Source organism: Achroia grisella, unplaced genomic scaffold (genome assembly GCF_030625045.1).
Source record: "Achroia grisella isolate CSIRO2021 unplaced genomic scaffold, CSIRO_AGI_Agris_v1 utg1063, whole genome shotgun sequence".
NCBI lineage: Eukaryota > Metazoa > Arthropoda > Insecta > Lepidoptera > Pyralidae > Achroia > Achroia grisella.
This window is the reverse complement of record NW_026712567.1, coordinates 526,984-551,710: the sequence shown is the minus strand read 5'-3', so window position 1 is coordinate 551,710 and position 24,727 is coordinate 526,984.

The window sequence follows — 24,727 nt, the reverse complement described above, 5'->3', positions numbered from 1 at the left end:
ATCCATCTTGCCTATTAAAATCTTTGAGATAGTAAAGCTGAAATGACTGCTGTTGTTGTGTACTATTCGCACACACAAATTGTATGCGAGATATGTATCTATCCTAAAATTGTAATTACGAGATCCTCTATGAATAATATAACAATAAGTCTTACACAATCATAGTTGTGTTGTCCTCAACCACGGACGTCCGTGGTCTGGTATCTTATGACACAATATGGGAGTGTATGAGAAAATCTGTAAGTAACTAACTAACGAAATACCTAAAATCCAAAATAGTCTTGAAACGTTCCTATCTCATTGTAGTATGAAACTTTTCCGAGAATAGAAACCGCTTCACATTTCCATAAATCAAATAGGATAGACGTGATAAAAACAGAACCTATGTATTTTTTTTATTACCTGCATCATTTGAAATTTTTGAAAAAACTTTCTTTAATTATATCTAAACTAGCTGTGCCCTCGACTTCTTTCGCGCAGCGCACGTAACGTAAGCCCTCATATATGTATAATTTTCCCCTTTTTGCAATATTTTTCACTGATTGACTGTTCCTGATATTAGATCCGCGTTCAAACAAAAAAACAAACTTTCAGCTTTATAATATTAAAATAATAATATAGATTAGTATGGGACCGTAATACATAGAATTCCTACAAATTAAGCTAGCTAAAAAGAAACATAGATAAAAACATTTATTATTTACAATTAGAGTGTTCATTTTTTAAATCAATTGAACTCTTATATTATATATATATATATATATATATATATATACATGTATAGATAGATCGACCGACATCTATATCAATTTGCAAAATGTGCAACTTTCAAATTCTCTATTTGTAAGAAAGGATAGAATCATGAATTGTTTCCGATACAAACTGAATCAACTATGTTGACAGGTAGACAAAGTCAGACAATAGATTTAGATGAATTTCGAAGCTTTTTTTTAGTCATAACCTAATAAGTCATAAGAAAGACGTGCCAATTGGTCTTTAATTGAATTAATTTAAAATTCAATTAGTTTGTTAATGCGAATACGTTAATATTTAAAATTTATATTTTTAAAATTTTTTCAAAATAATATTTTGACTTTCCACTGTAATTTTGCTTTATTCATTGTAAATTTTCCTTTGTTTAGGAACCGACTATGAGAACTAAATTTGTTAACTTTTAATTTACTCTGTGTTTTATTTTATCTTCCCGATTTCCGAACAGATTTTTTCAATTTTAGAAAACGGTTTTAATGTAAAATTTGATATTAAATAGTAGTAGACTGGTCTGAAATATCTAGATGACAGGAAACTAGAAATAGTCAATTCAAAAGTACTACAAGCAGAGCAACTTCGTCAGCTTGTTAGCTTAAATTGCTGAAAGTTTGTCTGGCGGAAAGGAAGATTTCTGCTGATACCGTACAGAAACTGGAATCGTGACATTGTAAACACTTGGCAACAGAATGAATAGGTATGTTGTAGAATAGAGATGTTCATTGTTGTCCAGTTTATAATCTATATTTTGTATAGCTATATATACTCAGTACTTAATATTATATTATGTCGCGCCATAGATCGATTTTTATTTTTTTTATAGCACACAATAATTGGGGACAAACGAGCTTGCAGCTTGCCTGATGGTAAGTGATTACAGCCACCCATGAGCATTCGTAAGACTAGAGCAAGTGTGTTGTCGGCCTTTTAAAAAGAAATAAGCTCTTCTTGAAGGTTTCAATATTGCAAATACCATTCGGTTCGGAAATACCATTGCTGGAAGGTGATTTTACAATGTAATTTTACAATTGTGCGTAGCAAAAAGTTTCTATAGAAAACCATACTGTGGAGGACTACCATTCATACAGATGGTCAGCATGGTGTTTTAGTTTCTGACGGATGGCATGAGTATTGACTTGGACCTCAACTCAAAAACCCTTAGGGGCCGAAACACCATATTACGGACCTACTTCTGAATGCATCACGACGATAGTCCAACACATAACTATATTGTAGAAAGCGAGCGGCTCTGCACCAAACACCGCTTTACCGAGTAGAAACAACCCCCTCATGGTGAAATTCAGCAGCTGGTATTAATATAATCCAAACAATATGCAAGATCCGATGTAAGCAAATTAAATTATCATGTAATATGTTATTTAAATGAAAATTAAAGTTACATCTAATTATAATCATAATACAGTTATAAATGGGAGTTACAGTTACCAATGTATGTGAATTATTACTTAGACATTGGGGCGTAATTTGTGTTACGGGAAATGCTACTTGGAAATGTGAGGTTGAGAGTCAATTAAGTCTCATGATTTTCTTAATCACCAACACGTTCAGAGAATATATTCACATAAAAAAAAGTGCACTGATCACTTTTTTTTAATCTTAGATATTTAGGGACTTCATATATAGATACATTGTATTTTGTGCATTTTTATTTCGCGATATGTTAATTTTATTAGTTAAATAAAGTCTGCGTGCGAATATTGATTGAAGATGTCTATAAAATTGTCATGGTATAAACGATGGGGAAGGAAAGTACAAAAACATAACAGACACTATCTACATCTTTGAACACTTTGGAATATGGAATGGAATGTCTAAATATAAAATAAATAAAGTGTGCAAATTCATATTTTCTAGTTGATTTCGAATAATTTATGGAAAATATAAGTCACGTAATTTGAAAATTCTAATATTAATATAAAAAAATTTTGCATAAAATGTTATGAAATATACATAATAATGAGTATTGCCATTTAAAAAATAAGTAGATTTTCGTTTTATTAAAAGGCTAAGAAGCCAAAAAAATAATATGTTATGAATATTTAATATCTCGAGGGATTATGTTACGAATTATATAGAAGTTTTCATCAACATATCTTGTAAGATAATAAAATTTTATATTATATATATAGTATTTTTAGAAGTAAATTTATCGAAAGTTAATGATGTTAATTACACTTTCTGATAACAGGCTTGCACCTTGTCTGTTGTTTTCAAATGTTTTCAACTAAATATGTCAAGAGAATGATTCTCTATATATTATAAGTTATTATATATGTAGACATGTCGACAGTTGGCAATGCCTTGTAACAACCCTATAGTACTACCTGCTATAATGGTCAAGGTTTATTGTAAATTCATACATAATAAAAGAATAGAAGGTAAATAGTATCTGCATTCTATAATTGAACTGATAAAATTACTGCGTACACGTGGTGTTCATTGTACGTACACGTCTGGACGGGTAACTCACTTAAGTTGATGAGTATGTGGTGACCGATGGTAGATATATGAGTAGCATTCTAATTGGCTTGTTTCGTAATTCCTACGTCGTTATTCCATTTACGAGCTAACTTAATAATAATCTATTTATAACTTTTGGCTTAAGCGCTGTAAGAAATACGGGATACGAGGATAAGTTTACAGCAAAAGTTTTAACGTATGAAATTATCTTGATTTATGGAACTTTGAAGTAGATTTATTATATTTTATTTTAAAATATGTAGATAACATATTTTATTAGAAAAAGTAAAGCAAATTGAGGAAGTCAACTGACGAAGAACAGAGTATGTGACTGTAGTATGCTTTTTTCTCACTACAACATCTTTTATTGGTAAATGATTTTGTATGTTGTGTGGAACTATAGATGTATGTATGTGTATAACTGTAAATAATTGTTGCTACATAACAAGATATGCTCAATTATTGGCAAGCAAAAGAATTCTAATTTTCATTAATATAGTATTAGCAGGAAATCGTAGCATTAGTAGTAGCATTTTCATCTCTTTTGCTGGTTTCTTACGCTTTGTGGTGCATACCACGCTTACGGGCCGTAACTAAGTAATTGCAATATGTATGTGTATTATTATTATTATGAAAAACGATAGATTGTCAAGATTGTATGAACAAAAGAGTTGCAGATGCCACTTCAATTCAACGATTCGCATTTGTAACTATGGAATGAGCTGTATATAATTGCTAAATTGAAAAATTACAAAAATATATGAAATGTAAAGGAAATGTCTCTCTAAATCATCTTGTCCTTCAAGCACTAAAATATTTTAATAGCTTTTTAATTTTCTATGGGATGCTGGAAATATAGAAAATGATAGCTAGGTACAGACATGCTTTAATTTCGAGGTGCACGGATGCCAAATGCATAAAAATGCAAAATTTGACAGTAAAATGCATTTTTATGATAGCCTGCACCGCATGGCTGGAATAGCAGTCATGTTCCATAATTATATGCAACAGTTATTGTTCAATTCATCATTATTTTTAAATTACAATAATATGTAGATTATTTTTTTGTTTAATTTGAATAACCAACTTTGTTTTGTCAAAGTAATATTACTGAATAAACATAACGTATAAGTCTTATTATACTAACTTAATTTATGGATTTTTTATGTGATTGTAATTGAAACAAGCTGACTCGATAACCGGATAATAGTAAGCGATAACCTACGCCTATATACATAAACAGTACTATGGACGTCAGTTATAGAATGACATATGTTATACCACTTATACGTTACCATTCCAGAACGTTATGTATCAGGCCTCTTAGCCTGTAATTTCACTGTCCTGTACACTCTACAACCGAACCATAGCTTACGCAAGGTGGCTACAAACACCTTCAATCTCTGGTAGACTAAAAAAAAAATAATCAAATAATAAGTGAAATTGATAAGCCAAACATATTCGTTAGATATTTTTAGTTTATATTGTGTCATATCTAGTGTATATTGTCGTTATTTAGCGAAATTAGATGATTAAGACATAAAAATCACACGTCTGTTTTGTTTTCAACCTGGACCATCGGATACTATACATTGATGGATCAGCCTATCAAAATGTATTTTATATACACAGTTTAGACTAATGTATACTAATAAATGTGTAAATAAAGTAAGTAAAAACATAGTAATAAGAACCTTCTTTTTATCAGAACAATATTTTAAAAATGTATTAAAAGATCAGCAATATTATTAAATTGGTGTAACATTACTTAATGAGGTGTGCAGACGAGATAAACTCTACATCTGTCTTCAACACTGGAATAAAGTGTATTTGTATAACTTCATACAATACCGGAACATATACAGCATTGTTACAGTATCCAGGTTACTGCATGATAACTTATTCAACATGAATTTCCGCATTGGGCTTTACATTCGCTGTACATCTACCTCTAGGTAAATGGTAGGTATTATATACAGGAAGTTACAGAAAGGGTGTATAACAGCTTTACCAAGTTAGATTAGGATACAGTCAGTATATTTTGTTTTATTAAAACACACCGACATATTATTTTTATGAGCTTATTTGCGTTGCAATGAAAATACGCCTCTCCTTCAAGTTTCTGAATCTACTTCTTTATGAAAAAATATATGTAAACATAAAACAACAGATAAGAGATAAAACTAAACATCAGTAATTGAATATATTTCATTTAACGTAATTATCAATTATTTATGAATTCAGTTCATGATTGGATAACTTTTTTATTTAACTTTCCGTGACAATGGTTAATTAGAAACTGAAACTGCTCAGTTGAGATGAACGAGCAAGACACTTAAATTGTATATTATTAGTATTTATATTATGTTATGCCGATACATGGCCATAGAATATAGAGAAAACTAGCTGTACTCGCGACTTCGTCCGCGTGGAAATTAACTTTATTTTTCTAAAATAAAAGTAGCCTAAGTTACTCCTTTATTACATCAGCTATCTATCAAAAAAAGTCCCGTTAAAATCGGTCCAGCCATTTCAGAGATTAGCCGGCACAAAGAGACAGACAGACAAAAATCGTAAAAAATGTTAATTTGGTTTATGTATCGTATTCCTATGCATGTAGTAAAAAATGATTATTTCAATATTACAAACATATACGCCAATTTTATTTATATGTATAGATAAACGCAATAAAATTGGTACGAAAAGAAATCAGTGCGAAAAAAGTAATAAAGATTTTCTTTTCTCAGTTTTATTTACTTACATATAGACAAAAGAATAAAATTAACCCGAAAATGTCAACTATAATAAAATCAATCGTAAAGGCATGAAAGAGCTTTGAGAAACCAATATAAGACTGTCTGCCCTTTCTCAAACTGTCATCTATACAAAGTACGACCGCATTATTCATATCCCTAGAAAATCTACATAATTTATTGAAGTATGAAATTACAATGAAGCCCATCGAACTAGAAATTTATTGAAAATTTCAAATATTTTTAATATTATTAATAAAGTAAACTTTATACAAAGTCGTCTCTGTGAGCACCTCGGGCAACAGTAAGCTGTACTTCAGTTGAAAGGTGAGATACAGCAGTGAACTTTCATTTATTTTTGTTTATGTCTGCTGAAAAGAAATTTATCTTATAATTAAGAATATTGTATTTTATACGAAAAATGTAATTTAAGAATTCATACCTCGCAAGTTAATCAAGTAAATGTTTTTCTTACATTTCGGTAACTTAGTAAATGGTCTTCTCAAAATCTACCGTTACATTATCACTACAATTTGAGTTCGTATATATTGAGACTTCTATTTCAAATATCGTGACTAAACGAATCCTTTCGAGTTTCACCCCGGAGACCCACTTCATAACTTGTTTGCGCCGCTTCAATAGAAATAGTGTAACCAGAGTTTACTACGTGAGTATTGGTTTCTGCAATTTTCTCTAGAGGCTGAATTGAGATCCTATAAAATAAAACGAAAGTTACCACCAACAAGACAAATCAGTACCTTACACATAAAAAAAACAAAAGAGTTCATTTAATTTTTTTATGTATTCGGAATGTAAAGTATTGTAATAACACTAATAATCATAAAACCTATAGTTTCATACGTTTAGCTAGTTTTCAACAAAGTAACAATAATTAAATTTTTAATTGACTTAAAAAATAACGATTGTTTTTGATAGATTTTGAATTTGATATATGTGCTATCTGTATATTTATTAACCACCCCACATAAAAGGGCCAGTGTAGTAGTTAGTTTCATACAAGGAGATTGCAACTATTATGATATTTAATAAACAGGCTATATATATATATGGCTTTGCTAGCTGTTTACCGTGACTTTATTTGTACAGACTTACGTTCCATCAGATTTTTTTTTTACAAAAAAGATATCCTGCATTCGTTCGTTGTCATTAATACTAAGTTTCATTAACAATTGCTCACCCAAAATTAAAAAAGAAGTTATCTGTCTGTTTGTTACATTTTCATTACAAAACTGTAATGAAAATGTAACAAACAGACAGATAACTTCTTTTTTAATTTTCACAATATAATATTAGAATACATTTAGATTCACTCACACTTAATATCTAAATACATGCGATGCTGTTCATGTATATATAATACCTGATAGTAGCTACTTACAATCATGTGTCTCATAAAGAAATTAAATATTTGTATTACATGAGCAAAAATAAGCACCAATAACCTACCATAGTTATAAGGGAAGGAACAAGTTACAATGTTTCCTGAGTAACTATAATCAGTAAAGTTATGACGGACACAGAGAACCAACTCCAAGAAAAGATCACAATTAGTGAGTTAATTATAGATTTACGTCATTACTTACTTTCATATCATGTTACTTATTACTTGCTTGTTCAATAGTAAGTCAGTTTCATAATTCATCTCATACATATCATAATAATTATATTATTAGATAGATTATATGTTTCTTATGGAGGAGTTAAGGAAACGATACGTATAAGGCGAGTTAAGAAACCTATTGAAGTATCACCCTTATTTAAATACTAATTGTTTGCGCTAGCCTAATGAAATACAGATTATGTTCGTCATAATAATATCGCTATTTAATTATAGGTTAAATTATTTATCTAATAGGTTGAGTATTTTTTGAGATCGATAACGCCTAATATAATATATTTCGTCAACGAACGATTAAAGGCTATATTTTATATATTCGCGTAAAATATGTATCAAATTTAAAAGCATAAATTATTTTTTAAGTCTTAAGTCAGTAAAGTTTAAACAATTACAAATAAAATCATAGCTGTCTTGTTGAAATCTAGCTAAATGATTTTAGTTAGTATGTAAAAGTGTTAGGAAAAATGTAATACGAGTTGACACATTTCATGTTATATTACAATAACAGTACCATTGACGCAACAGTAAGGGAATTGTTAGTAATAATTTATTATCCGCTCCCCAAAATTTTTCCGTGTTACTTAGTCGTTTGGGGAATAAAACGACAGAACAATGAAACTAGGTTAAATTTTATGTTCGTCGCAGATGAGAAACTTTTAGTTTGAAATAAAGCACGGTAAAACTAAGTTAAATGTAGTATTTATATGCAACGACGGTGGTAATTAGGCGTATGACCTACCTGATAGTAAATTGATGTCACGTAACACAGTTAACGCCAGTAACAACAAAAGCAATAATTTAATAATTGCCGACCTGTTGTGCTATGTATCAAGAAAACAACATCCACTATGAAAATATACATAAAAGAATTCCAATACATCATCAATTATAGTAGTCTGTATATTGCATGCTCGTCGAAGCGAGCTAATATGCGAGAAAATTTATTCATACTTTTGTAAGTATGAATTAATTTTTTGCATATTAGTTTCATGTAAAAAGATGCTATGGTTCGACCACCCTTATTACTTGGCGGTATGGAAAATAGTTTTTGTTCTATTCTAAGTCCTAGTAAGAGAACTCACAAGATTTTATAATAATCGGTCAAGTCATTTCGGAGGAATTTCTATTACAAATACTGTTACACGAGAAGTTTATATATTACAAGCAAATACATTTTAGAGCGCCATCTGTTAACAGGATTCGGAACGAAAATGTTTCAGGATACAGCAAGGTTTCATAGCAAGGAGCAACACCAAGGCTTTAGAACCTTTAAATTACAAGAGTTCACTCAATGACACAAAAATATTCCAGTAGGTGACATATATTCGTAATTTTCTATTGACAAGTAATATCCATATATGTATACATACATTATATTAAAATGAGTTCAGAGTACTTTAGTACTATCTTTTTATATAAGAAATAATATATTTATATCGTGTTAAATCATAATGTATAAGTAAAACAGAAGGAGAGAAATAATAAAAAGTTAATTCTTTTATGTTTAAATATTATAGAATGTAATTAAGAAAATATACTTATTTCTTTATTATATTAGCCGAAACAAAAAGATGAAATTTCTAATTAAGTAACAGATGCCCATAATAAACTTCTTTTTGTAAAAAAATAAATTGAGCTAAGTTGTGTACGAAAACTGTAGATTAAGATTAATTTTATTAATTACCGTAGATGTAGCTGTTGTAGTCGCGGTTTTTTTCTATATATATTATGTATGTGTTTACATTAAAGTATTTCTATAAGGTCACTAAGTACTGGATGCTATTACCCATAACGCAAGCCATGCTTAGCTTAGGACAAGATGGCTCTTTGTGATTAAAGTGCCTGGAGAGTACTAGAGAATATAATATATACCTACATGAATGAAGGCAACGGTGAGTGTCACCACATAATAGTACAGGTTATGGTCTATGTAGATCTAAAAAGAGAACAATAGTTAAATAATTTGACCCGTAACGAAATTCGGATATTAAATTTGAAGATTGTTTTAATATTTGGCCTTCAGATCTCTTGCCCTCAAATTCCCCTTATTTGTATACTGTACTAACAGAGATTCATTGTAACGTGACACAGGCAGGACTTTACGTTCAGCCATTCTGTAAGTCCTTACATGGATTAAGGTTGCACTCTACCCTCAGTCATATTTTCTTTCAGTGAATCTATAAAAAAATGCGGCCAACAATAGTAAAATCTTTTAAAAAAAGAAATGTAATATCTATAAGTGTCTTTTTATAAATTCTAATAACCCATCGTTGCAAATAACACAGAATTACTTATTTAAGTTAATTTTAATAAAATACACTAAAAGCCCGAACTTCATAGTATATAGTGCGTCACTATCTTGAATTTATTTAAGGGGTAACAAAGCGAGTAAGCGGTCTTTAGTCTCGCCCAATTTGAGGTAAAAATACCGGGTAAAAATCGCAAGAGAGCAAAAATCTAAGTCGTTCCCCGAAATGGGCCGGCTAACCACGCCTTCATGTTCTCCTCGACTTTGAAGTTTTACCCTAAAAATATTTGTCTTTTTTAAGAAGGGAAGCAGCGAGATGAATTTGTTTGTACAAAAATTTTTAGCTTACTTAGTTAAACCAATGCAATTTGCTTCAAGTATGGTAATCGCCACTGTACGAATCCAAAAATGACATTTTATATTATAATAAAATCACCATAATTGTGATGAAAATAAAGTACAATATGTAAATTTCGTACTGTGTTCATTTTGGTTTTATTACATTGTCATTTATCTCTGTATTTTTTATATTTAAGTGTATTGTTTGTCATCTGATATTAAAAATAGAATACCAATAAATATATTAAAAAATTGAGAGACTCGTGAATTTAAGGTGGAAATTAATCAAACTAATATGGCCAATTTTAATTCATCTTGGTATCACGAATCTGGCTAAATATATTAATAAAAGTTAGTAAGGTTGCCAGTGTAGGTGTTTGTAATTGTTTTATGTTAAAACTACTAAGAGGATCCGATGAAATTACACCAATAAATCGTACAGAGTATCACTAGTTTAAAAGATATTATCTGAAACAGATACATCGCTCCAAATATTCTATTGCTAAAACATACTTACTTCCAATTGTGTATATATATAGTCAGTGCAAATAACTTATGTACCTTTATAGTTACTGTTATTATTTGGCCTCCACTGAATCTTTTTTTGCTTTTTTTGTAAAATAACAAAAATCATTCTAAACGGAGAAAGGTTATTTTCCATAATATTTAAACTATACACGTATGTATCTACGTAACATATTTTTTACGTAAATGTACGTAGATAATTCTTATTATAAGAAAATAAGTAAAAGATTGACAAAAACGTAATATAGTCAAGTCGTGTTATTATGTGTAGAGATAAAGTTGAGCGATAAGGTGAGAAATAATGCGATTAGAAAGAAGGGTGGTTTAAGGATAGACAAAGAGACAAGGGTAAAGAAGGTAATATTACGGCTTGCGCAGATTATAGCCGGCCGCACCCGGTCGCATTTCAACGCACTAGTGGATCGGTCGCTAAGGGTGTTCTGTGCCGTTAAAAGGTAGATTGTGAAGGTAGTTATTTCTGGTTCACACAATATATTTTAACATGTTCAAATATAAGTACAAGAGGTTTAAAGAAATTTCCTTGAAATGTTCGTGACACTTTTGTTTCAATAATTGATACTTTTAATAATTACATTGTAAGATAATACAGTAACTGTATGAAATATTATTTTTTCATATATATTCTATTGGTATATCAAACTAAAGTCTTTAATTAATTCCTATAGTACTCCATTGATACAAAAATGTAAGCAAAATAATTATATATAATAATATATATCGACAGGATTTGGATTTGATTCCGATTAATCTAATCGGCCAAATACTATAATTTGTGTCGCTCAGTTTTACTGTGCTTGCTGACGTCTGTCAATGAGACGGTTTCTTAATAAACAAACAAGTGAGTCCAGGATATTATTAATGAAAATAGTAGTAGCTTTATTATAAATATATATCCATTTCATTATAGTTCCATAAAAAATTTTCAAATGAAATAAATATAATTTCAAATACATGCAAAAATAACATAAAATAACAATAATCTTGTTCTCTTGCTCAATAATCTGTTGTGTTCAATACTCATATTAGGGATCTCTCAATGAGTAAGGGTCTCCTCCAAATTACTCTGTCTCTTTTCTTTGCTATTATTATCCAGTCCTCAGTTTTGTGAGTCTGATCTATCTATCGCTCCTTTTTTCTTAATGATTGTACATATTTGTATGTACATTCCTAAGAGTTATAAATATTTGTATTCTGCATCTATTTCGATTATGTCATATTAATGGTATGTGTCATAAACGTGAATACTTTGTTAATAATTTAAACCATATTCGTGAACGAAGCATGGTTGTTGCTAGGTAAGACGAGTTTGCAAACTAAACCGCTTATGAGATGTACGGTTAAGTCTAAGCATATGTTAAGATATAGTACGTACGTAGTATAGTTTTCAGCTATTGCGTGTAAGTGGATAAGTTTATTATTATTTGTGATCATATTACATTTAAAATTATAAGAGTTTTATTTACTTGTTCTATAATATAATATATCCCTCTTTTTATTTTGATGTTTTTTTATTTTACTACCCCTCATTTCTTCCATGCCAGCCACCTACGAAGTTAAACAATCTAATTATCATAAAAAGTTGTAAGATAATTAGACTCTTTAGCTCTGTTAATAAAGTGGATATGTATGACTCATTCGATTATTACCTAAATACATAAAAGATTCTAAGATTCTTTTCTATTTCTATGACCTTCTCCCTTAATATATTTTTTCTCTTAATATTCTTTTCTTTCTGTAAAGAATTGTTTGAAATTGTTTGTAAAAAAGTAGCAATTAATACTCAAAAAATGAATGTAATGATATTTGATAACAATATGAATTTATACAGTTTTCTTTTCTTTGTAAAAGAAATATTTTCTTGGCACAAGCCGTCGCTCCCCAGTTGTAACTCCAAATTGTAGAAAATTCAGAAAAAACAACAACTTCCAGTCGACGTTTGCTTCTGTTGTCTTTTACAGCTTCCCCGAACATTATATGCAGAAAGAGAGCACTGGAGACAATCTAAACATCGAGTAGGACTTACAAAATGGCTCATGGCCCATTTACGTCCTTATTTCACGCGATATAACGTAACAAATAGGTATGCAAGGCACTATGTACAAGTATTTTTATAAAATTTTAGGTAACTTATCTGTAAATTTCATTGAATAAAGAAACTATAAAATAGTGTTTATATTATACAATGACTAAACAATGGTTGTCCTTATTCGTTGTATATCTTCTTCATTGTCGATTCCTCAAAGTCTTGACAACCAGGAATGCTTCTTCCGGCCAAAATTCTCCAGGCTCCATTATCCTGTTAGATAGACTTGTTATCCAAGTGGTTAAATAGACGTATATAATGTACAAATACATATAGGCGAAAGAGAGGGAACCAAATTTGGATTCATTTGCAAAAGCAAATAAGTTGTTAGCCTCTTGATGGAAAGCGTTAACCATCACTAATAAACATGAACAACATTTGATATTGATATTCTGTGCGCGCAACGTACATAATAATAATGTAGGTATTTTCATAAATTAGGATAGCCAAAACCGAAGTTACCTTGATTTGGATGGGAATTTATTTGATTTGCACTCGAAAATAAACTTAGTAAATCCAATGGTTTAGGCTTCAGCCAGTCATGTCACGTAGACGCTCGTGCCGTGTTTTTTTTTACTGCACGAATGGACAGTCTTTCATTGAATAGTCTCTTTGCATTTTGAAAGGAAGTAATTGATATTAGAATACAGGCAATTTGGCAAGATATTTTAAGACGACCTTCGGCATAGAATCATTTAATGTCAGTTATGTATCAATAGATATATACCAATATTTCATAGCTTTCTCTGTTTGCTTTCTAATCAGTCTGTATCACAGACTGATTAGCAAACAGAAGCATAATAAATAACAATAATATATACCAAAAAGATGTTCAAGATCGTGTTCAATCTCTTTAGCATTCACAATGTTATTCATATTGTGTTAATATGTCTTCTTTTAACATTTAACATGTCAAGCAATACTAATAAATAAGTTCACAAAAAAATAAGATTTTTATATTAGACTAGAAAGAAGATTTTATTTCTTTTTCATTACTAGTTGTCACTTAAGAATTCATTAAAAAGTAATACGACGAAGGATGTACTTCTGTGAACGGATATCTTAAGACGGAACGGTTTCAAATAAACAAATCGTTTTTTGGTATTAAAAACGGATGAAGGTAGTAAGATAACACTATGCCACTGTAACCATTTATTTCAGAGAGACTGTGTGCTTTATTTAGATAGGGCATGTTATCCTAAATTGAATGACAAACAGTCGAATACTGCATAATATCCGGAGAAGTAAATATCTAGAAAATTTTATGTCTGAATTTCTACAACCATTTTACAAACTCCATTATCGAATTATTTTATTGTCATTATAAAAAGTATCACATCTATATAAATATATATGTACATAACATTTCAGGTTCATCCAAACTATCGAACTATTATTATTATTAATATTAAAAGGCAGATTTACTCAATCATATAGAAATCGAACTAAATAAAAGACTGTATAAATTAATGTGGGTACACAATATTATTACACGTAATTAATTGTACTTACATAAAAAAATTATCAATACGTTTATCTTCTAAATTTAATTGGATTTCAGTGAGGAAAATAGAATTAAACTTAGTTAATTACAAAGGAGATTGAAAACGAAAGCTTTCGTTACGTAAGTTAGCAGTGGCATAACTCTCCGAAAGATTTATTTTCTTTTAAAATTCATCCGGATGTTTTACATAAAAAGAATTTTCAAGTACTGGTGACGTTATAAAATTAATAAACCAACTTTTAGGAATAAATTTTTTAAGGATACTTTTTGAAAATATCTACTCTGAAGTTTTGTTTACAGGTAACTATATAATAATATAATGGTTATTTGAAATAATACCAGAGCATAATGGGTCATAGCATGCAGGTTGCTATGATTGTGGAGATTTTCATGGAACCGTTAGGCTTTCTTAGCCATTATAAGTTTAGCTGCCTTACCACGCTCACATTTATTGTATTGAATTATATGCTTAAATTATTGCTATAAATTATTTACTACTTAGAGAATAAAAAAAATTACTATTATTTTCTGATAAAATATCTAGTTCTACTATTGGATTGGAGATGTTACTATGCTATACACAAAATATAAACATATCGCAAACCCAGGCTTGTGCACAACAAAAATCTGCAGATTTTGCCAAACTAAAAAGGAAATACCACCACACATCTTGTGTGGTTGTAGCCCACTCATGCATAATCATAATATCTCCTTTAGAAAGTTTACTCTCTATTCTAAGGAGACCATAAAAACCATCGCTCCTAAGAATATCCTTCAATTCTTGTCCCTAACGGGTCTAGGTAGCGAACTCTGAAAAAGGGCGAGCCCAATAGATCTATGTAGGTCGCAGTGCAGGTAGGTCCAAGCACCAATACCCAAACAATAGTCCAAACCCCCCAGTAAAAAAATACTGTGCTACAAAGGCTCAGATATTTTCACCATTTTCTACTTTTCATGTTTTCCCCTCCTTCTAAAATATGTAACCTTCTTTCTTAAGTTTGTAGAAATAACGCTATAGTTGGGCTATACTCAAGCAGTCACATATAATCATATTATACACTTGTATTACTACGTTTAGGTGTTTGAAAGAAGTAAAATCCTTCGCGGTTTCCGGTCCAATTTAGTATTCTTGCTACGTATTTACACCAAATCACCATAATAAACCCTTCGTAAAACGATTTGTTGCTGTAGTGTCAGCATTTATTTCTTTTAATGTTTGTTTCAATATAGCTACACCTAAAAAATATACACACATATAGCTTATGTAATGCCAAGTTCAGAATAAAGTATAAAGAATAATAATTTAGTGTTACTAAAATTAATACATTGCCATAATACTTAATAATAATAATAATAATAATCTGTTTATTGTGCATATAGAAGAAATACAATAAGATAACAATAAATAGAAAATTAGTAGCAAAAGGCGGTCTTATCGCTATAAGCAATTTCTTACAGACAACAAGCAATAGGACTAACGTACATAGAAGAGGTAGATGGCATACACTAGACACTATAATTATTAAACGTAATAATAGACATAGATATATATAAATAAACTTACACATATACATACATATATACAACATATTGGAAGATTTCAGAGATAAATTGAGAAAAAAAATGAGCTATAGAGACAGATAATGAGACTTTAGACGATTTTTAAATATTGCATGAGATTGAATGAAGACTGGTAGAGTTCTAAAGGCGAATGGCTTGAACAGTGAAAGAGTTGGAATAATATGTGGAGGAGTGAGCAGGGTAGTCGTTAGACAAAGGCTACTTACATCATGGTACTGTACAAATTTTAATAAAAAAAAATAATATCATATTTGTTTCTGTTGTATGGTGAAACATGAAGAAATAAAATTATATACCATGTTTATAAGTGACGGTTACCACTTACCATAAAGTACGCCGTCAGTTTATTCGCCACTCCAATTACTTAAAAAATAAAGTATTTGCTATTAGTAATACAGAAGAAATATATTTCGACTTTCTAGTTGAAAAAGCTGTCAAATTACCCTCTTTGCTTCTATAATAGGGCACGATGAAGAAATGGAGTGGGGAATATTCATAAATCATGTACCTACCTACCTAGTTAGAATATATAATGGACCTTAAGTGAAGAGCCCTTGAAAATATAAATATTTTGAAAAGGAAAATATCGAGTGACTGCCGTGCTTCAGACAAACATTTACACTTTTCGTTCGCCTACTTTGGCTGAATGGTCTATTTGGCCAGAATAACGTAATAGAAGGGTCTATTGATATTTATATCAGTTATGAATTTCAGACTAAATATTTAATAGTCTGTAAATATTTACATAAAAATATAATGTGTTTTTTAAATCTAATGTATTTGGAATGTAACTTACCGATGAAGACTGTAAATGGATGTCTGCCATTGTCTGCGTTGGATATTGAGGTCTCCCTCAACCGTCAAGCAGCTTCTTTTATGAGCTGTTGGTAGGATATGAATGTATGAAATCTTAGTTCTCCGTAATAGTAACACATGAGTGACTCTACGGGCGTTACACGGTAACATGATATCCGTGATGCTGTTCATGTATATAGGCGATGGTTAACATTTAGGTGGGCTGACAGCTTGCTTGCCATGCTAATTACTTAAAAAACTTACCAATTATCTGACAGTACATCTAATGGAAAATAACAACCTTTCGCATTTACATATGTACACAAAAATATTAATGTATAGCACCACGAATGTAATGTCATGTGTCGCCTATTAGGATCATACGTTCTACTGTATATATTTCAGATTTTTATCATTTGACTGTACAGACGACGGTAAAGACTATAAAATATAATAAAAAAAATATTCTTGGACAGTTCACACAGCGCATCTACACTCAGCTAAACAGCAATTTCTCTGCTGTATCACCCTTCGAACAGAGAAATTGCTCACAAAGTGTCATGTAAGTCACTTTATAAGCTATTTATATACAACAAAAATAAGTGAGACTGTGGGAGATTCAGACAGATAAAAAAATAACCTAGGCATAACTATATGTAGCTAATAATCTATATATAGCATTATAAACTGACTTTACAACTGTTGATACTTCTTACAGTTTTAAATATTAACATACTTATTCTTAGTAACTTTTACGGATAAAAATGGTTTGGTGCACCCGCCTGTGCTAACGGTATCGCTATATTTATTGTACTCGAAATAATAAAGGATCGTTTTCATAAGGGATTTGAGAGATACATAAGCATAATAGTATCTACAATGAATTGCATTACAAGATTTTGCAGATTTAAATGTCCAATTTATCTTTGAAATACGAATCAGCTATCTTTAGAATGAAATACAGCTTGGATAATTTAATAAAATTAGTAACAGATTATCATGCTGATATCTCATCCGTCACGGAACCAGACGTTTCATGTTTACCCACACGAAACAGTGGTCAGCAGGCGCTGCTACACAGATCTTATAAGAAAGTCAAGCGTTTCAATTATTTTGTTTAAGTCTTTAATTAATAAAAAAAAATATTTATATGAAAATTTATGTTAATAGTTGATGTGTAGTAAATTATTTAGATTAAAAGTATGACTAAAAACAAGTTTAAATCAATTGGAGATAAATTTGCCCAAACTTCAACTAAGTCAAATTATGCAGAATAAAATATATTTCATTCTGCATTTTTATTTAATTTCATTTGACTATTAGCGGCGGTAAAGACTATAAAATATAATAAAAAAAATATTCTTGGACAGTTCACACAGCGCCATCTAGTCCTCAGCTAAACAGAGCTTATTTTTGTAAATACATACATCGAAAATACCCAGACCGATACAAAGAATCATACTCATGAATACAAATGTTTATACCATATAAATATACATTGTGGGGAAATAAACCCAAAATGACTATAAATGATTTTTGAATTTGAATTTGAATTTGAATTTGAAAATGTTTATACCACGTGGGGAAATAAACCCATGACTATCGGAAGTAAAGCTAAGTTCTAAAGCGATAGACGACCGAGGCGAAGTAAATTAAACACTACCAAATATATATCAACTTTTAAATTAATAGTCCTCTAAGTTTTACATTTTGTATACCTACATTCAAGTTACATAAAGAAATAAAAAAAAACATGTTTCTCATTTAAATACCGTATCTAAAATACTTATTCGCAATTTTAAGTCGTACCAGCTGCTTTTCCTCCCGGACGCGTGACGCCATCTTGTTACTTCCCTGGAGCATAATTTATTCTTTCCGTGCACTATTGATATTTAGGTACAGTAAAAACCATTTGTCTTAGGCAAAGACTTATTGAAATACTGAGTACAATTTTAGAAGCGTGAATAAAACGTGGAAAACAATTGTAAATCATGAACATTTATGATTTACAATTATTCTCCATTATTATTTTCTGTATTTATTGAATTAATGCTAATTGGTAGTTTATATATTTCAACTTAAAAATGTAAAGTAACAAATAAAGTATTTAAAAAAGCAACACGCAAGTTTCTTTTTTGTTCTTCTTGTAATGAGACATGTTTTCCGAATGAGCGGTAGACTAAACAAGAAGTGAATGACTATTCAAAAGTGCTTCAATGTAAGTTCATTTGAATAAATGATTTTTCTGTTCTATTCTACTATGTACACAGTCAGCAGTTGTGACGCCTGCGCTTTACCATGTATTCAGCGTACTCCTACGCTGGACGAATGATGGTATGAAGCGGCTCTAAGCTAACGAGATACTTGAGGCTTCATAACGAGGCTATACGTGACCATGGCTTTATAGTGTTTATCTGTTAGTAACACATTCAACAAACTCAAATTCATATTACGAGAGAATGGTATTGCCGGAAAGAGATGGATGGACTGTGTGAAAGATGGTAAAAAAGGGGGTAAATAACGAGATGTCTGTCTACAAGGATGGAAGAGAAAAACATATTACGCCGACAATCATGGGATAAGCAAGTAGCAGATGATGATGATGATGATGAACATAGTCAACAAACTGATGAAAAATATGATATCATAAAATATAATAGAGCCGACAGACAAATCTATAAATGCACACCTTACTAGCATATTTATGGTGGATATTAAAGAATAATCCATTGTCATGGTTACATTAACGTTTAGTAACCTTATTTGCAAAAAAACTAAATATTATATCTAACAATCTAATCTAAATGTCTAATACCAACAAACTTTTTAATTTCATGTTACAAAGGCTATATTAAACTGATATATTAATACCTATTAAACTGAAGACATACTTACTATATACTAGAAAGTATTTATATTACCATTTGGCATTTTAATGTACATATTGTACATATGTACATTAAAATGAAAATTACGAAATTCAATATTCGGTAATTTGGTTACGTTATATTTGGATGGAAAGGACCACACCTCGAGTAATCCTTTACACATAAACATATTAATTTTTATTTTTAGGCTTTATTTCAAATCAGTATGATTTATATTTAAACGCAGTTATATTTACATGAATGATTTTAGATTACCATTTATCAACGTTAATCTAAACCCGTTACGTCCTCCAACATCATCCTTACTTATTAACTTTTTAATATCATTAAGCCTACCTGTCTCCATCAAAATTGTCTTTGACACGTTAATAAGCGTGAAATCATATTTTAATTAACCTTTTAAAGGGTAATTTATATTTCGCGAGCATCGCTCGAAGGTTTCACAGAAAATTCCGAGTCCTTAATTAGTTAATGAACTTGTCCTTAAAAAGACCCATGATTGGCTGCTCTATGCGCCTATCGATAAACTATAGTATTTTCATAAATTAAATCTATTTGTCTGTTTATCTAGACTATGTTGAGTTTAAAATACACGAAATAGATGAATAATCAATAATTACATATTAATTCATTAAACTTTATTTATAGGTTTTTTATAAAAATAAACAAAAAAATATATAAAAATCTAACTTTTACCTTTATTTACTTTACCTTTATTTGATATAATAGATAACTGTTCACGAAATGTTTATATTAAATATTAGTTTTAATTTATTAAGTATATCTATTACTAATTACAAAAACTATGTTGTAACTGTAAAACTTTGCTTACATAGAATTTTTAATTTATTCACATTATCATGGCTTTATGAAAACCAAGCCTTACGAGTTGACGTGTTAATAGTCAATTAAATCTTGTGCATTGAAGGTAAAAAAAGTCACCGGGCAATACACACTCCTGTCTGCTGCCATCAAATAAAATATTATATTACTCATATCTATTCACAATATTGTCAAAAAGAGTACTACTGAGTAGGTATCTGAGTTACCGATGAGTTGAGTTTGCTCGGCGTCAAATTGGTTTTCAGAGTAATTTATATAAAACAATATTGGATTAAAATAAAAATTGTCCAAGAAATAATCTACACTAATTAAAGTTTCTTCTTTATTCAAAATTATTTATTCTTTATTGTACACACATATAGAAAAAAATAACAGTAATAAGGTAAATGTAATGTACAAGGGCGAGATTATCTCTAAAAAGAGTTTCTTCCTGCAAAACTACAAAATATATCCTATAACAGGTGGTCACTAGCTCAGCCACGCATGCACACGTGTACGAGAAAAGAAAAAAAAGGAAAAGGTAATAATAATAATAAATCAAACTATAGGTATGAATAGACATACAAAGTAAAAATATATAAGTTAATCGTCTTATAGTTCTAAATCAGGTAGTAGCTAAAACGATTCTTAATTGTGGTATGTAACATTATCTTTTTACAGATAAGTGATAATAAGAGTAAGTTCTAACGTAACGTAACTATTGCTAATTAGAGGTAGGAACCAGACTTAAGTAATTATGTAAGCCGAAATCTAAGATGTGATCATATAAATTTAATGGATATGGCAATTATATTATTAGTTTATATACAAAACTATTTTAAAATGTTTGTTTTAAAATATTATAAGAAGTTCCAGTACACACTTATATACATATATAAATCCAACAATCACATAATTCAGCTATAAATACATAATGTAAAAAAGTTGTGTCCTAATAAATGGTAACGTAGTTATATACGATCAGACGCAAGATGCTACTGACGATAAAAAAAAATCCGTGAGGATATGTTTAAATATACAAATATATAAATATACTAATATATGTATGTATGCATAAATGTATTCTTATATATTTCAATGTGATTATATATGTATATATGTATATATTCATGACAGATCCACTCATAAAACAAAATTCTTTGAGCTGTACTGCCAATTTTAATTCTAATTAAAAAATCATTTATTCATGTTTCATTTAAATAAGTTATTAGTTCACTAAATTTCCGTACACAGAAAATATTAATGCAATATATGTATGCATAAGTTTTAAAACTAATATATTTCATGATTACTCAATCAGACATATGCTACAGACTCTTGTACTTTGCTCTTTCAATAACAGCATGTTTCTTTCTTCTTACATCATTAAAGTTCTCGGAACAAAGTTGAAACAAATCACCTATAGGGCTCAGTATTGATGAGTTTTCTTAGGAAGTGCGGTATCGCAGAAAGTTCGCGGTTCACGCTGCTGAATAATCATTTAAATAGCACTCGAGGGGTGGATCAGTTTTATCGTTGTTCGAATTATGTTCGACGCCTTTTTCCACTTAAATTTTCACAATGAAATTATACTTCCTAATCCATTTTTAAGGTTACACTATCTAACAGTGTTGCTTACCTAAGAAGAAACTACAAACCGGTAAATCACTTCTTCTTATTACTATTTCGTAATATTTATTTGTTTTTATTGTATGATCTTTAGACATGTATATACGAGTATGTTTCCAATGGTACAGTGAGTTCTAACAGTATTACACGTATATAAATTAAATAGTCGTAACCATGTTTTGCGGAACTCAGCAACTCTCCTAATGCATTGATAAGTTATACAAATGTCGTTTATTTAAGAAGTAACTTACGATTTAAGATGTATAACTTGCATGCCTATATATTTATTTCATTTATAAAGCAATTATACATTTACAAAATTAATAAAAACCACATTCCCAATGTAACCAAGTACAATTAAATGCACCTACTTTAGTTACATTTAAATATGTAGTTATAATACAGTATTTCAATGCGAACGAAGAAGCGAGTTAGAGTTAGTAACTGTATTATAAACATTACATGCTAATGTGCAACCACGGCATTGCATTCCAATGGGATCTGATATTAGAACAGAATTGCATCTTTTTATTCATGAGCATGTTTCCACACTTTTGTCGTATCCTTGTGCCTTCAGAGATAGAAACTGAATGTATTCATGTTACGGAATTGTGGATACCTATTTTAAGCTGAAATAGTTTATTGAAAAGTAAGTTCAGGTGTTATATTAAAATTATTACATTAAGGTTGGTAATGACAGTCGACATAGATTTCACATTTTGAAATATTATAGCTGTCTTTATAAGTAGATATAGTTTAAAACTTACACGGTTTTAAACTTATAGGTTTGTTTACAATTGTAACATTATATGAAAGAGATATTTAGCATGATAATATGAAATATCGGGCTCTTTAGTAATATTGTCTTGGTAAATATTCGTTTGTATAATGTGTATAACAAATATACGTTATAAATTATTCTTTTGTTACTTGAATGGTAAAGTTACTAATCTACCTGATGGAAAATTACAACCGTCGCCTATATTATGTTTGTTTGTTATTTTTTGTACATACCGTAAGTAGTTCATACGAATCGATAGCTAGCTGATAAAAAATCTTTTCTGACACATTCCTATGAAATTGTTAAATCGTAACCTTAAATGCGTCTTATCTTACATAATCTTAGTACAAAACGCATAAATCTCTGAGGAAAATCTTCCAGACCATTTATATTGTTGGAAACGCTGTTCCTCGTTTAGGTAAAGTAATCTAGATTTTTATCACTTACCCATCGATCAACTAAAATATCCATATCGGCTTAGCCTATTTGTGATTGAAGATATAAAAGTAATTTAAGTCTGAATTTGTTCAGATTGTTTTGTGCCTTTGACGGAAATTGGATACGGCCTTCAAGTAAGACATTTCATGATAGACGAGAATGAAGAATCATTAGTTTTAATGTTTCTAAAAGAAAAAGCTATTTCTCTTAATTCGACTAAAACTTAGTATTCGGGTAAAAGGATAAATCATCAAAATCGTTTAAAAATTAAGGAATGATGACGCGTTTCTGATGTCTTGGGTATTAAATACTTTCTCTTATAATAATTAACTAGCTATCAACACCGGTTTCGCACGGGAGTACATGTATTATACATGTAAACCTTCCTCTTGAATATCTATATCTGATAAAAAAAAACCGCTTCAAAATCCTTTGCATAGTTTTAAAGATATAAGCATACATAGGGACAGACAGCGACAGTGACTTTGTTTTATACTATGTAATAATGATGATTAAAAATATTATCGGTTTGGGGTTCAGCCCTGCTTCTCTATGTGGAATTCTGAAAAAATATTCACGTACTGACTTCTTACCTCTCAACTGTATCTACTACACATAAAATAAAATATTTGGATATTCTATTCACGCTCCAACTATTGGAAACTCTGCAATATGCCAACTTTGGCCTGATGAAGTCAGTGAAACTATGTTTAGATAACTTTATTGTTTAATAATTTAGTCGAGATCAAGGGGCCAAGCTAACTCTCAAATTATTAATGGTTGAGATATGACTTATTGACACGAAATAACAAAGGTCAAACATATCATAATATTTGTAACGGTATATATGTATCTCAAAAGTTACTTAGATAGTATAAATATTACGTAAAATTTCTCTTGACTTATTGACACCCAAAATATAGGAGAGATAAAGGTATAAAGTTGATATTGTACAAAGTCTCACTGGTATATTAAGACATCATATTTAATTATTCATGATTAATGAAGGTTGTTTAGGATGGCAGAGGATGTGGTTACCCGTTTACTGAGTGGTTGGGACAAATTTGTTCAAATAGAAATGGGTAGCTTTGATTGCGTGTGATTGGAATTAAAACGAGATTAATATATATGGAAAGTACTAAATAGTTTGAATAATCGTCAACAATGTTATATAAATATGTTTTGGGACTGGGTATAAAAATTTACAATAAGATACCAAAGGACATAGAATTATCCTCAAATAAATTCAAAACATCTGTTAAATCATATATACTGAGCTAAAGCTCTAAACGATTACGGTTATAAACGGTTCTTCATGCAAGGGATTTTTATTTAATGTTAGACATAGATACCTGTATAAATATACTTTATAAATAAAGTGACTTAAAACAGAAAACAATAAATTCGATTGAATTTCTTGACAGTTCTTCTT